We start from the raw sequence: 17482 nt of genomic DNA, 5'->3' as shown, positions 1-17482 counted from the left end.
TATACAATTCAGAGAGTTGACTTAACAAACCGAGTATTTTTCCTTTGATCAATGAGCTGGGTGTTTTCATTTTATATTTAATTTTTAACTTTAATTTATTTCCTCTAAATGTAAATTTCCCAAGTTGTGATTTGAAGGTTTTGGTCTTTGGGAAAGATGCTGAAAGCTAGCTGGCTATGAACCAGAGACGTGACCTTCTTAATCCTACTATATATTTAATCCAAAATGAAAAATTTACAATTCAATTATCATATCAATATTACGCGTTTTGGGTGCAAATGAAAATTACATTTTTATAAGAATAAAATACTTTACTGTTTGTATTTTTATTAATAATTATACTTTATTCAAAAAAAATAATTTTATAATGTTTTCAGCAAAATTGAATTCTAATTAATAAAAAAATTTTCATCTTTTGTTAACTAGAACTTTATATGCCATTGGATTTTTTTTTTTTTTTTTATCTACTCTCTTTCTATATAAAACGCTATTTTTTTTAGAAAGATATACATAGGGAATGAGAGAAAAATGCATGCACGATTAGTTATGATAAATTAATTATTATATTTATATTTCAAATGCATAGTGAACAAATTAAGAAATTTTGAAACAGGAGAATGTAAAGCATCTAACAATTTCTTCTAAATTAATGGCGATCGTTATTCGTAAACTAGGAGTGATTAAAGCAAGGAAAAATGGGCACACCACTGCCCCACTCTATTATTGATTATGGTCGAATCTAGTACTTTTTCCTTCAGCCCCTCTTATCTTTAAAATTATGCTGGAGTGGAAGTTTATTTTATAAGCTATAAATAATAATAATAAAATTTGCTTTATTTACTAATTAATATAGATCTTCTAATTATTAAAAAAGCAATTATAAGAGTTTCAATGAGGAAAATATAATTGGGCGGGTGCCGCCGGTGTGAAAGTCAGCTCTCCGCATTTGGTGTTAGTATTTTCAGTGCAGGGGTGATGAGGGCAGTGACGCAAATGCACTTTCATTTGATTTCAACAGCCCAGCCTATTCATCCTTCTGCTATTTTCTAATTTCCTCCTATGCCGAATTATAACTTCCCAACCTACCACCATGTATGATAAATAAATATATACATATATATTAGTTTTTTTTTATTTTTAATGAAAAATAAGTTAGTTATTAATATACATTTCTATTAACAGAGCTAAAATTAACGATTATAATCAATCATAAATTAAATCAGTAAATTAAAATATAAAATATAAAATTATTACAAATATTAAAATTATAAAGATTTATTTGTTATTAAAAGTAAAATGTAACAAACTAAATTGTTATATTGTTTAGTTTATAAATTATTTTAAATAAATCCAACAAACCCAAAGTTAACAAAATTTATGTTCTTTCGATTTATCTGAGGCTCATTGTAACACCCTTAATTTTTAAATTTATTATTTGATGAGAAAATATTAATATTTTATTTTATTTAAATTTTAGGAAATTATTTAAAATTTTTCAGATTTTAAAAATCGAGTTCGATTTTTTGAAAATACAAAACTTTGATGATTTTTAAAAATTAATTTAAAGACCACGTGGTAAAACTAAAAATATATTTAGACTCTACGAATTTTTCTGAGTTTTTTAAAATTTTTTCAGAATTTTTGGGCCTCGTTTTCAGTCCCAAGGCAGAGTAAAAAATTTAGAATTTTGTATCTTGAATCGAATCGAATCGAACCTGATTCGACCGATTGAATCGAACCTATCTTTTTTTTTCTTCTTCTTTCTCCCTCCGCGCGCTCGACATTCCTACTTCCCCTCCTGTTTTCTCTCTCCTCTTACCTCCCCTCGCCGGCTAGCCATCACCCCAGCCTTTCCCCTTCGTCGGCCGACGCTCCAGGCGGCCGGAAACGACGAGCGAAACTCCCTCTGCGCGTGCGCGCCGTTTTGGCTTCCCGGCCAAAATCCGGCCACCATTTGGGCCGGGTCTTGTCTCAAAACCCTTCTACACCTCGAGAGCTTTGCATAGATATCAAGAACACCAAAATCCATTGAGCGGTTTGCTCAATTTTTGTTTGGGAAGTTTTAGCCCATTTCGATTTTTGCGCTAGATTTTCTTGCAAACCGTGAACCCCATGAGAAAACCAAGAGTACTAGAGCGCTCCACTTGTTGAGAGCTTCGCCACAATAAAAATTTTGTAATTTTTCGATACCGGTTTTTAGTGGGTCCCATGAAACTTCGTAGTATTTTTCCGAGCATTAAATGAGTTTAGAAAATTTCGTAAAAATTATATACTAACCTCCGTGTTGTGGGCTTCGTGTAGGTACCTTCAATTTGCGGAAATTCGATAGTTGCCTGGGTCTGTGAATTTTCAACCAGACAGACAGGCTACCGAAAAGTCTCGGAATTAGGTCGAAATTTTGGCTACCCCACTGTTGTTAAACGTCCCGAGGGCATTCCCGATGTCGGAATCGGCATAGGTAAACCCGAACCTTACTTTTTCTTAATTGTCTAGTGCTTGAATTAGATTAAAAATTCATAAAATATTCATGATAGCTCAGAAAATTATGATTCCTTTTGCATTAGCTTAGTAATGTTGCTAAGGACCGCGGGGCAAAGTTTTAGAATTTTTAGGGCTCATTTGGATAGTTTTTGCAAAAGGATCAATAATAAGGACTAAACTGTAATTTTATATATTGTGATTAATGACTGTTTGGATGAGCCCAGGAGAGACTGTGTGATGTGATTGAGTTGTGGGTGTATGGTTTGTGGATATAGAAGTGCATTTTAAAACCTTTTGCAGGTTAGGCAGGTCCTAGGTATAGGGGAGACTCTGCCGGATTTTCGGCACGATTTATTACATCTTTGGTCTTTTCTCAGTTTGTATTGAGTAAAATATATTAAATAATTGTAATAAAATTATTAGGTGAGCCGGGACAGCCTTCCTCCTCCGCCCAGCCGCCACAGTAACTTCGGTTGAGTCTGTGAGTAAAATATTAATTTTAATTGTAATTTCGATATTATTTTATGTTCAAGCATACCTATGCATCACTTATAAATATGTATCTATGTAGTTAAACTCTAGGCACGTTTTATGTTTTATTCACAACTGTTAAAGTGCCATGGATGTTGTTTGTGGTAATTTGGAGCAATGTGCATGCGTTGGCGTGTGTGTGTGGTATGGTTTTGGATATGGACAGGACGGGTAGACACGACTTGAGATCTTCGCTGGGACCCGGTCCTTCGAGGTAAACACGGCTTGAGTTCTTCGTTGGGACCCCGTATTTGATTTATTAAGCGAAAGTCCAGCTTGAGATCTTCGATGGCAGAGGTTGGATTAAGAGGGCTGTATAGGGGATCAGCTCCCATATACGTATTGTTTGACAGTGTTGGGTGTGTGAGTGCTCCAAATTGCCTTTTTGATGTGATTTGTATGAAATTTATGACGATGTTGTATTTCACTCCACAGGGTGCATTAGCTTTAGATAGCTATAGAGATTATAGTTAAAATTGATATTTTACTATATGAGTTGAACGCTCACTCCTGTTCATTATTTTTTCAGGCTACAGGAGGATTATTGTTGTGGTTAATCTGCTTTTCTTCTTCGCAGGTCATCTATTAATATCTGTAATGTTTGTATAATTCGGTTAACTCCTAGAATTTTCGCATGTGGTAGAAATATTTATTTGATTTGGGTTTGTAATATATTTGTCATGTTGGACCTGTAAACTTGTTAAAGGCATGTATGGTTGGATTGGATGAGGGAGCCGAGCTCCCATTTATTTTCATGACATTTGATTATGTGGAGGGTGATCTGAGCTCCCCAGATGATTATATATTGTGTTTACAGGTCGGACAAGTCAAAACTCCCCGTTAAATGGTCCATTTTATGGCCGGACTCTGTCCGATTGAATTCTTGAAATTGGGCCCAAATGGGCCTTAGAGTTGGGTTGATGAATAGTTAGGCTTACTACGGGCCTCGGGGGCTTTAGGCTAGCCCAGGTCCTAGTGTCAGTCTGGCCCATAGGTTGGGTCGTGACATCACTGACCACTAATTAATCCCTAAATTGACATTAAAAAAAAAAACTTAAATGCTCAAATTTTTCTTCTTCATTTAGGTCAAAATCCCATTATTTTCTCACCCCACAAACACCCTCTAAAATCCTTGCCATATGCACACCTTCTTCAATCACCGGCATCTTTCCATTTTCTTTTCTATGGCCATGAACTATCAAGAATTTGATGATAGAATAAACAAAGGGAAGAAGCTTTATAAAAACATCACTTCTCATCATTAATGGAGAAAGAAGTCGTCGATCACTAGAAAGAGAAAACCAAGAGGAAGTTTTTGTGTGTTGTTTAGGAAAAATTTTAAAATACAACGATTGTATTTCGATCATAAATCACAAGAGGTTCTATGTAGGTTCTATTATAATCAATGATAGTGTATCTATTATATATATATAATAGTTGCATTGAGTAAATTCTTATTATTAAGATTATACTCTCTTTTAGATTTAACAGTGTTAAATGATTGTTTAGGTAACATAACTCAAATTTTATTTAATTTGTTTTCATTTTAATAATTTAAGTTTTTATATATTTATTTTAAAATATTTGAAGACTTGATTGACTCGTTTTTCCTTTAAGGGTTTAATTGACTATTTAAAATAAATTTAAGATCTTAGAGTTGCATTAAACAGGGCTCGTATCCAAATACAAGCATAAATCTGTCTCAGTCCAAGAATAAGCCCTCCCAATATGCAAATACGACAGGAAAGCCGAAGGGCCAACAGAGCAACAAGAAGAGCTCAAAGCCCTAACTAAGAAATCCTAGTCTATATAGGGATGGCAACGAGTCAGGTTTTTACGGATACCCGATCCAATCGAACCCTAATAGGACAGATTTGGATGTTATATAATCGGTTTCGGAACGGGTTCGAATTTGAAAAATAATACCCATTGCAGGTTCGGGTCGGGTTCGAGTTTTATATATTGAGTATCCGTTACCCGAACCCGTTTATATAAATATTTAGTTAAATATAAAATATATATATTTTTATAATAATATTTATAAATTTTTATATATTTTTGTCACACCTTACCCCTCTGTAAGGCATAACATGATCCCGTAGAATACTTAATGAACTACCAAACTTCACCTACCGATAACTCATTAAGTACCCTACAAGGGATTTTAAAACAATTTTCTTACATTTTGGAAGTGGTGAGCATTTTGATAAGAATTTAAAATCATTTATTCAAGTTTAAATACTAATAAAAAATTTTGTCCATTTTAATTTTGCCGTAAATTTTATAAAAATTTTGAGAAACCAGTTCTTCAAAGACCTGAGAAAAACACTCCCAAAAATGTTTCACAACTCCCAACCTCCAATAATTCACAATTCAACTCAAATCAATTCATTCCAAAACAGTTCCACAATCCAAATCAAATTTGTCAACTCAGAATATTTAATAATTCCATTCACAAAACATAAAGCAAGAAATTCATATGTACAAATATTAAATTTACAGAAGAAAATCTAAAATAATATTATTACAATTTATTTACAACTACTCAACTTTCATTGATACATACAACATTCCTATATTTACATCAAAATTATCTACAAGGGTATAAAATAATACCCGTACAACAGACTGGTGTAGTTTTCCAGTTAGTAGTAGCTCACTCTGCTGCCTTCTCCTTGCTCTTATCTGCGACAGCAAAATAAGCTATCACTGAGTATAAAATACTCAGTGGCGCACAATAAAAAAAATTAAAATGCTGTAAATAAATCATTCATTGCAAAACATACTTTAAACAGTTCTCAATCATATTTCACAAGTATCAAAGTTTATAATAACACCATTTTGTCGAATAATCTATTAAACACAGTTTAGTCAAACAATTTCATAACACAGTGTTGCCAAAGTCATACACAACTTAAGTCATGACACAAAATTTCCGATCAATGCCGTGTTGTACACCACGACAAAGCAATCTACAACCCCATTAATCGAAATCAATGAGGGAGGTGGCTAGCTAGTTAATGAGTACTCATCCGATCTACAACCTCAACTGGCAAGCCAGAGAGAGAGGAAAATAAACGATCTCACCCCATAAATGAAGGAGGATTAATAAGTAACTGTCATGCTAAGTGTGAATCAAAAATCCATTTCAAACACTTTATTCAAATATTGCATACAAAGATCAAATCAATTTCCAAAGTTACAATTTAATCACAAGATGGCAACACAAAGTTCTTCAATTCATATTGTGTACTAAATCAATTTTTTTCAAGAATAAAATGCTTAAATAGGGTTTATTGTGCACAAACCTCAAGCGAGTCGTCCCTTAGCCTCGACTCGTTTCCTCGTGGTTCCTTCCCGATATTCTTTTCAACTGAAACACAAAATTTTACAATGTTTCAGTATTAGAACTTAACATAAATCCCAAAATAAATTTTAACTTCGCATTTACCTAGTTCTAACGTGTTAAATTCGACGTTCTCGAAATTTTGTATTTCGAGTTACTATTCATTGCACTATTTAAGTCAAATAATTGACTTTCTAAGGCTTAATAGGTATGGGAACTCCAACTTCACCCACATACCACATTTTGGTCACTAAACTTGTTGGTTTTGGTCGTTTACTCAAAGCTTAGGTCGTTTAGGCAAAATTGCCAATTTTCGGTTTTGGAGTTCTAAGTTGTACTATTCCATTGGTCAATCTACTGTTGGAATTTGGCAAAACTTCCTTCATAGAAAATGTTCCTTATTGTCTTAAGTGTATTCTCATTTTTGGATCACCTCAATCGGAGTTTTGTAGCTCAAGTTATGGCCAAAATAAGTTTACTGTTCATCGCTCACGCAATCGCTCATACTGCAATTTAGGTGCTGGCAGATTTTGATCCAACTTTGGTCAGTAATTTGATCAAGTTAAGTTCATAATTTGGTCTAACTTTCTTCATATGAAATGTTCTACTATGTCTTAGGTTTCCATCGTTTCAAGAATTGCCTAAATCTGAGTTTCCTAGAGAGAGTTATAGTCATCCAAACCTCACTGCTCAACTGAAAATCTGCAGAGTTGCAGGTTTGGTAACTCAACTTTGCTCAATAATTTGAATGGGTTAATGGCATAATTTGGGGTGATGTTCTTCATGAAAGTTTTAGATCTATATCTCCTCTAACCCTTGGCCAAATTTCAGGTCAATTTGACCTGTCTAACTCGAGTTATGACCAAATGAACAGTTACTGTTCATTTGGTCAGTTTAGTGCAGTGGCAGCCTGCTCTCATTTTACTTTGGTCAATTGTTTCACCAAGTTATGGTCAGTTTTTGGCCATGGTTCCTCAATGAAAATTGTGCTATTTTATGTCTATTTTCATCCTCAATTGGTGGCATATCAATTGGACTTGTAAAATTTGAGTTTTGATCCTTCAAAGTAGGTTTGGTCATGCTGCCAGCAGCATGACCATTTACCTCCGAATTTAACTTAGTTTCTTATCATTCCCACACAAGTTATTTGGTCATAATTGACCATTATTTCACTTCACAATAGGTCCAATATGCCATTTATGCATTTTTCCAAAATTTGGTTCACAAACCCTAGCATTCAAAACCCTAACTCATCAATTTCACTACTTTGTTGCAATTAATCACACTTAATGGTTTTAATACTAATCATTCAACTAAGGAAGGTTTCTAAACTCATTCAAATGTATCATATTCATGCAAATCATACTCCTCTCAAGCTGCCCAAAAATTCAGTTTGGTTCTTCCCCCATTTTTATTTCATTTAAATCAAGTTCTAAGCTCATTTCAATCACTAATTATGCATATAAATGGAAAAATAAGGAGTTTGATATGCTAACCTCACTTAAAGCTTCAAATCACTATCTTTAACTCCTCTTTCTTCTTGAAATCCTCTTCTCAAGTTGAGATTGCAAAGTCTAGTGAGGTTTTTAGGGGAGTTATGTTGATTGGGTGAAGGAAATTAAGCTTAATGTAAGCTTAAATGAAGAAATTCTCATGGGAGATGAGAGGAAGATGGGGCGGCAACAATGGAGAAGAAGAGTGTTTTTTTCTTTTTTTTTTTTTTTGTTTTCTTTTCTTCAACTTTATACCTTTTTGAAGACCAAAATTTCCAAATTAATAAAATAAATCAATTAAGCCTTTATGACATCATGCATGATGTCATCACTTTGACTTTTCCATCTTCTTTCTCTCTTTTTTTTTCTATTTATTTTTTTCTATTAGTTCTTTAATTTAATTCTCGATTCCGAAATTTTCTTTTCTCCGATTTTATTGGACAGTTTGGTTAGGAGTCAGCTCTCGGGGTCAATTGACCAAATTGCCCCTTGCCGGTTCAACCAGGTTTGTAAATAATTTCATATTTCTTCCGGCTCCCTAACCTAATTATTTGACTGGCTTAACAGTTCTTTTTCATGATTTTCTCTTTTCCACTGTGTTCATAAGGATCCTAAGGACTGCGGCGTCACTTTTTACGGTTCAAAATTTTAGTTTAAAACGACTTCGTAGTCGTTCCCGAGAAGATCACTCATCGCTGTAACTCTCGGCTCGTTTAACCTCTTATGTTCTATTTTTCTTATTTATAGTTAACTAATTAAACATTACTAATTATTTGTGTTTATGGCTTCTCAAGTTGTCTTAAGTGTGGCCCTAATCCCATTAATTGTCCGGACCGACACCGGTCACCGGAACAGTGAAATATACCAGGCTATACAAATAGGGGTATTACAATTCTCTCCCCCTTAAAATAAATTTCGTCTTGAAATTTTTACCTGGTATCAATCTCTGAACAGCTGTGGGTGTTGTCTCCTCATGTCCTCCTCTCGTTCCCAAGTAGCTTCTTGGCCCGAATGATGGTTCCACAGCACTTTTACCAATGGTATCTGCTTATTTCGTAGCTGCTTCACCTCATAAGCCAGAATCTTCATGGGTTGTTCTTCATATGTGAGGTCTGGATTTACTTCAATTTCTTCTATTGATAGTACATGAGATGGGTCTGATCGATACCTCCTCAACATAGACACATGGAAGACGTTATGTATCTTCTCCAACTCTGGAGGTAGTGCCAAACGATATGCCAAAGGACCCACTCTTTCCAATACCTCATATGGCCCGATAAAACGAGGACTTAGTTTCCCCTTCCTGCCGAATCTTATAATCCTCTTCCAAGGAGAAACTTTGAGGAAAACTTTCTCACCCACTGCATACTCAATATCCCTTCTTTTCAAATCAATATAGGACTTCTGACGGTCTGATGCAGCTTTAAGTCGACCTTTGATCACCCTGATTTTCTCTTCTGTCTATTGAACAATTTCGGGTCCAATCATTTTTCTTTCACCCACGTCATCCCAACACAATGGGGTTTTACATTTTCTGCCATACAAAGCTTCATATGGAGGCATCCCAATGCTTGATTGGTAGCTGTTGTTGTAAGCAAACTCAATCAAAGGCAAGTGTGTATCCCAACTGCCCTCAAACTCAATCACACAAGCCCGTAGCATATCCTCTAAAATCTGAATTACCCTCTCAGACTGGCCATCTGTCTGTGGGTGGAATGCAGTACTGAAATTCAATCTAGTTCCTAGGGCTCTCTGAAGACTACCCCAGAATCTAGAAGTGAACCTAGGATCTCTGTCTGATACAATGGATACTGGCACTCCATGCAGTCTCACAATCTCATCGATGTATAACTTGGCCAATCTTTCTAAACTGTAGTCCATCCGAACTGGCAGAAAATGAGCAGACTTAGTTAGTCTGTCAATAATGACCCATACTGCATCATGACTCTTCTGTGTTTTCGGAAGCCCATCACAAAATCCATTGTTATTCTTTCCCATTTCCATTCTGGCACTGACAGTGGATGTAATAACCCAGTTGGCACTTGATGCTCTGCCTTTACTTGCTGACAAGTTAGGCATTTGGATACAAACTCTGCCACATCTCTCTTCATACCCATCCACCAGTAATGCTCCTTTAGCCCTCTATACATTTTTGTACCACCAGGGTGCATGGCAAAAGGAGACTCATGTGCTTCCTTCAAAATGATCTGCCTCAATTTAACATCATTAGGAACACACATTCTGCCCTGGTGTAGCAGTAAACCATCATCTCTGATTGAGAACTCTGGTTTCTTGCCCTGCCGGACTTCTTCCAATAGCTTCTAATACCTTTCATCATTCTGAGCAGCCATTCTGATATGATCAATCAACACTAGCTGTACATGCCATGCAACTGCTGTCTGCCCATCATCATTAATCTCTAAGCTGGCATGCAATGATCTCAACTCATGCACCAAAGACAAAGGAGTAACCCGCAGACTTGCCATAGTCTTGCGACTTAAGGCATCAGCCACAACATTAGCTTTCCCTGGCTGATAGTCTATCAGACAATCGTAGTCTTTTATCAACTCTAACCACCTCCTCTGTCTCAAATTCAGCTCTTTTTGGGTGCCAAAATACTTCAAACTCTTATTAACTGTGTAGATGTAACACTTCTCTCCATACAAATAATGTCTCCAGATCTTAAGAGCAAACACAATGGCTGCAAGCTCCAAATCATGCGTCGGATAATTCCTCTCATGCGGTTTTAGCTAGCATGATGCATAGGCAATGACATTTCGATCTTGCATCAACATACAACCTAACCCATTGTGAGAAGCATCGCTGTAAACTGTATATTCTTTACCCGGTGTGGGTAAAGTCAGGACTGGAGCCTCTGTCAAACATCTTTTCAATTCATCAAAACTTTGCTGGCATTTGTCCGTCCACTGAAATTTCACATCCTTTCTAAGTAGCTTGGTCAATGGAGATGCCAACATGGAGAATCCCTTCACAAATCGACGGTAGTATCCAGCTAACCCCAGAAAATTACGAATCTCTGTGACATTTCTGGGTGGTTTCCAATTAAGGACAACTTCAATCTTGCTAGGATCTACCTTAATACCCTCTTCTGATATTACATGCCCCAAGAAAGATATTTCCTTCAACCAAAATTCACACTTCGACAATTTGGCATATAGCTGTTTCTCTCTCAAAGTCTGCAGTACAATCCGCAGATGTCTATCATGCTCTTCTGCATTCCTCGAATAGACCAATATATCATCAATAAATACCACAACAAATTGGTCGAGGTATGGTCTGAAGATAGTGTTCATCAGATCCATAAAAGCAGCCGGAGCATTAGTTAACCCGAATGGCATAACCAAAAACTCATAATGGCCATAGCGAGTTCTGAAGGCAGTTTTAGAAATACTCTGCTCTTGTACTTTCAGCTGATAATAACCTGATCTTAGGTCAATTTTGGAGAACACAGCTGCACCCCTCAACTGATCAAACAAGTCATCAATACGGGACAATGGGTATCTGTTCTTTATTGTCACCTTATTTAATTGCCGATAGTCAATGCATAATCGGAGAGTGCCATCCTTCTTCTTTACAAACAACACCGGCGCTCCCCAAGGTGACACACTAGGGCGGATGAAGCCCTTATCAAGCAACTCTTGCAATTGTACTTTCAATTCTTTTAGTTCTGCAGGTGCCGTTCTGTATGGTGTTATGGAGATTGGGTCCACACCAGGCATAACATCAATTTCAAACTACACTTCTCTTTCTGGAGGTAATCCTGGCAATTCATCAGGAAACACATCCGGAAAGTCACATCTGATAGGAATGTCCTTGATCTTTGGACTCCCCACTTGGGTGTCTATCACATGTGCCAAGTACGCCTCACACCCTTTTCTAATCATTTTCTGGCGGTCAAATTGAAATGATGTTTGAAGGCAATAACTGTCTCTCCCCATGTATTACTACATTACCATACTGAGGAAGACCAAAAGTGACTGTCTTCAGTCTATAGTCAATCATAGCATGATGCCTGGCTAACCAATCCATGCCCAAGATAATGTCATAATCTCTGAAAGGCATTTCAATTAAATCAGACAGAAAAGTGTGTCCTTGGATCACCAAAGGACAGTCTCTATATAGCCTATTTACCCTGACCTCCTGGCCTAATGGACTAGTTACTAGCACATCATAGTCCATTGGTACACACTGAATAGCAGTAGAGCACATCACACTAACACTAACATATGAATGTGTGGAGCCAGGATCAAATAACACATACACATCTTGGTCAAGGATGGAGAAAATACCAGCTACTACGTCTGATGTTTCATCTTTCTCCCTCTGGCGCATGGTATACACTCTGATTGGTGCGCCACTGGGTGTTGGCTGGTTAACAGTGCTTTGACTTCCAGGGGTGTTACCAGGACCCCTACCTCTGCCTCTGCCTCTAGCAGCTGACGGTGACCCTCTAGGTGCAGAGACTTGGGCTAATCCTTTAGATGTGGCAAAAGATCCAGACCAGCGCGGACTAGTGCAATCCTTAGCGAAATGTCCGCTTCCTCCACAATTAAAGCATGCACCAGTAGCCTTGAAACAAACCCCACCATGAGTTCTACCACACGTTTCACACTGCCGGACCGATAGAGCTCCTCGGGGTGCCTGGTCTGTGACGGCCAGGGGTGGTCTTTGGCCAGAAAATCTGCCTCTGCCTCTACGGGAGCTAGATCCCCCAAACTGTTTCCTCTTCCCAGAACCACTTCCAGATGCTTGTTCAGTAGTCTTTTCAGTTTTCTCTTGTGTACCTTTCTTCACTGCCCCTTCTGATTCTATCCTTTCCAATTCCAGGGCCTGTGAGATCAATTCAGTAAAATTCTGATGTCTGAAACCTACTACTTGCATTCTCAGACTCTGCTTTAGCCCGAACTCAACCCTCTTGCATCTGTCTCTGGGGGTGGAGACTAAGCTTCCAGCATAGTGGCTTAGCCTTGAGAAATCTCTCTCATATTCTGCTACAGTTCGGTTCCCTTATTTCAAACTCAAGAATTCTTGCAACTTCATGTCCACATATGCATCGGGAACCCATTTCTGTCGGAACTCCCTCAAAAAGTCTGTCCATGTCAGCACAGGTGGCTCAACCAGGCTGTGGGGGATGGTCTTCCACCATTCAAAAGCATCCCCTTGCAAAAAGGAAATAGAATACTCAAACTTCAGCTCTGCCGTACATTGCAGCTTTCTGAAAACTCGTTCCATTCTTTCCAACCACTATTCTGCCTCTAGTGGATCCACAGTGCCTTTAAACTCAGTGGCCCCAAATTTCATCAATTTTTCATACTGCCGAGCTGAGGGCTGTGGTTGTGCTACAGGTACTGGCATCTGAGCTTGGGGTGGCACATTACCCGCCATTTGCTGAAAGAAGGCGACCATCTCTGCATAAATTAAGCGAAAGCTGCGGTCTTTGGAGCAGAGCCGGAGTGGTGACCCACTCACATGCAGGTCTTTGGGGCTTCCCCTTGAACCTCAGCCTCAACAGATTGTTCTTCGGAATGATCTCCTCCTTCCATTCCGTTTTCTCAAATTTTCTACTTCCTGAGATCAAACACAAGGAGGTTGACCTCCGTTAGTACATATTCATGATGTAAATATGTCATATGTATCAATTAAAGACACTTGAGCAGTTGTACTTGTCAATAAAATGTTCATAAACATAGTCAAAATTTATTGAAAAACCGATGCTCTGATACCACTAAAACATGTCACACCTTACCCCTCTGTAAGGCATAACATGATCCTGTAGAATACTTAATGAACTACCGAACTTCACCTACCGATAACTCATTAAGTACCCTACAAGGGATTTTAAAACAATTTTCTTACATTTTGGAAGTGGTGAGCATTTTGATAAGAATTTAAAATCATTTATTCAAGTTTAAATACTAATAAAAATTTTTGTCTATTTTAATTTTGCCGCAAATTTTATAAAAATTTTGAGAAACCAGTTCTTCAAGGACCTGAGAAAAATACTCCCAAAAATGTTTCACAACTCCCAACCTCCAATAATTCACAATTCAACTCAAATCAATTCATTCCAAAACAGTTCCACAATCCAAATCAAATTTGTCAACTCAGAATATTTAATAATTCCATTCACAAAACATAAAGCAGGAAATTCATATGTACAAATATTAAATTTACAGAAGAAAATCCAAAATAATATTATTACAATTTATTTACAACTGCTCAACATTCATTGATACATACAACATTCCTATATTTACATCAAAATTATCTACAAGGGTATAAAATAATACCCGTACAACAGACTGGTGTAGTTTTCCAGTTAGTAGCAGCTCACTCTGCTGCCTTCTCCTTGCTCTTATCTGCGACAGCAAAATAAGCTATTGCTGAGTATAAAATACTCAGTGGTGCACAATAAAAAAAATTAAAATGCTGTAAATAAATCATTCATTGCCAAACATACTTTAAACAGTTCTCAATCATATTTCACAAGTATCAAAGTTCATAATAACACCATTTTGTCAAATAATCTATTAAACACAGTTTAGTCAAACAATTTCATAACACAGTGTTGCCAAAGTCATACACAACTTAAGTCATGATACAAAATTTCTGATCAATGCCGTATTGTACACCACGACAAAGCAATCTACAACCCCATTAATCGAAATCAATGAGGGAGGTGGCTAGCTATCTAATGAGTACTCATCCGATCTACAACCTCAACTGGCAAGTCAGAGAGGGAGGAAAATAAACGATCTCACCCCATAAATGAAGGAGGATTAATAAGTAACTGTCATGCTAAGTGTGAATCAAAAATCCATTTCAAACACTTTATTCAAATATTGCATACAAAGATCAAATCAATTTCCAAAGTTACAATTTAATCACAAGATGGCAACACAAAGTTCTTAAATTCATATTGCGTACTAAATCAATTTTTTTTCAAGAATAAAATGCTTAAATAGGGTTTATTGTGCACAAACCTCAAGCGAGTCGTCCCTTAGCCTCGACTCGTTTCCTCGGGTTCCTTCCCGATATTCTTTTCAACTGAAACACAAAATTTTACAATGTTTCAGTATTAAAACTTAACATAAATCCCAAAATAAATTTTAACTTCGCATTTACCTAGTTCTAACGTGTTAAATTCGACGTTCTCGAAATTTTGTATTTCGGGTTACTATTTACTGCACTATTTAAGTCAAATAGTTGACTTTCTAAGGCTTAATAGGTATGGGAACTCCAACTTCACCCACATACCACATTTTGGTCACTAAACTTGTTGGTTTTGGTCGTTTACTCAAAGCTTAGGTCGTTTAGGCAAAATTGCCAATTTTCGGTTTTGGAGTTCTAAGTTGCACTATTCCATTGGTCAATCTACTGTTGGAATTTGGCAAAACTTCCTTCATAGAAAATGTTCCTTATTGTCTTAAGTGTATTCTCATTTTTGGATCACCTCAATCGGAGTTTTGTAGCTCAAGTTATGGCCAAAATAAGTTTACTGTTCACGTGCACTGTTCATACTGCAATTTAGGTGCTGGCAGATTTTGATCCAACTTTGGTCAGTAATTTGATCAAGTTAAGTTCATAATTTGGTCTAACTTTCTTCATATGAAATGTTCTACTATGTCTTAGGTTTCCATCGGTTCAAGAATCGCCTAAATCCGAGTTTCCTAGAGAGAGTTATAGTCATCCAAACCTCACTGCTCAACTGAAAATCTGCAGAGTTGCAGGTTTGGTAACTCAACTTTGCTCAATAATTTGAATGGGTTAATGGCATAATTTGGGGTGATGTTCTTCATGAAAGTTTTAGATCTATATCTCCTCTAACCCCTGGCCAAATTTCAGGTCAATTTGACCTGTCTAACTCGAGTTATGACCAAATGAACAGTTACTGTTCATTTGGTCAGTTTAGTGCAGTGGCAGCCTGCTCTCATTTCACTTTGGTCAATTGTTTCACCAAGTTATGGTCAGTTTTTGGCCATGGTTCCTCAATGAAAATTGTGCTATTTTATGTCTATTTTCATCCTCAATTGGTGGCATATCAATTGGACTTGTAAAATTTGAGTTTTGATCCTTCAAAGTAGGTTTGGTCATGCTGCCAGCAGCATGACCATTTACCTCCGAATTTAACTTAGTTTCCTATCATTCCCACACAAGTTATTTGGTCATAATTGACCATTATTTCACTTCACAATAGGTCCAACATGCCATTTATGCATTTTTCCAAAATTTGGTTCACAATCCCTAGCATTCAAAACCCTAACTCATCAATTTCACTACTTTGTTGCAATTAATCACACTTAATGGTTTTAATACTAATCATTCAACTAAGGAAGGTTTCTAAACTCATTCAAATGTATCATATTCATGCAAATCATACTCCTCTCAAGCTGCCCAAAAATTCAGTTTGGTTCTTCCCCCATTTTTATTTCATTTAAATCAAGTTCTAAGCTCATTTCAATCACTAATTATGCATATAAATGGAAAAATAAGGAGTTTGATATGCTAACCTCACTTAAAGCTTCAAATCACTATTTTTAACTCCTCTTTCTTCTTGAAATCCTCTTCTCAAGTTGAGATTGCAAAGTCTAGTGAGGTTTTTAGGGGAGTTATGTTGATTGGGTGAAGGAAATTAAGCTTAATGTAAGCTTAAATGAAGAAATTCTCATGGGAGATGAGAGGAAGATGGGGCGGCAACAATGGAGAAGAAGAGTGTTTTTTTCTTTTTCTTTTTTTTTGTTTTCTTTTCTTCAACTTTATCCCTTTTTGAAGACCAAAATTCCCAAATTAATAAAATAAATCAATTAAGCCTTTATGACATCATGCATGATGTCATCACTTTGACTTTTCCATCTTCTTTCTCTCTTTTTTTTTTTCTATTTATTTTTTTCTATTAGTTCTTTAATTTAATTCTCGATTCCGAAATTTTCTTTTCTCCGATTTTATTGGACAGTTAGGTCAGGAGTCAGCTCTCGGGGTCAATTGACCAAATTGCCCCTCGCTGGTTCAACCCGGTTTGTAAATAATTCCATATTTCTTCCGGCTCCCTGACCTAATTATTTGACTGGCTTAACAGTTCTTTTTCGCGATTTTCTCTTTTCCACTATGTTCATAAGGGTCCTAAGGACTGCGGCGTCACTTTTTACGGTTCAAAATTTGAGTTTAAAACGACTTCGCAGTCGTTCCCGAGAAGGTTACTCATCGCTGTGACTCTCGGCTCGTTTAACCTCTTATGTTCTGTTTTTCTTATTTATAGTTAACTAATTAAACATTACTAATTATTTGTGTTTATGGCTTCTCAAGTTGTCTTAAGTGTGGCCCTAATCCCATTAATTGTCCGGACCGACAACGGTCATCGGAACAGTGAAATATACCAGGCTATACAAATAGGGGTGTTACAATTTTATTTTATATAAAATAGAATATAAATATTTTATGAAATTATCAAAATTTTAAAATATAAATTATTAATAAAAATAATTTTTTATACAAAATATTAATTAAAATATATAAAATTAAACGGGTTCAGGTTTTTTTCGGGTAATAATAATCGGATTTGGGACTAGTTCGGGTAGTTAAAAATAAATTTTAAATGGGTTTGGGACTGGTT

Source organism: Hevea brasiliensis, chromosome 7 (assembly GCF_030052815.1).
Source record: "Hevea brasiliensis isolate MT/VB/25A 57/8 chromosome 7, ASM3005281v1, whole genome shotgun sequence".
Classification (NCBI taxonomy): domain Eukaryota; kingdom Viridiplantae; phylum Streptophyta; class Magnoliopsida; order Malpighiales; family Euphorbiaceae; genus Hevea; species Hevea brasiliensis.
The sequence above is the reverse complement of the archived record's forward strand: the minus strand, read 5'-3'. Positions refer to the sequence as shown.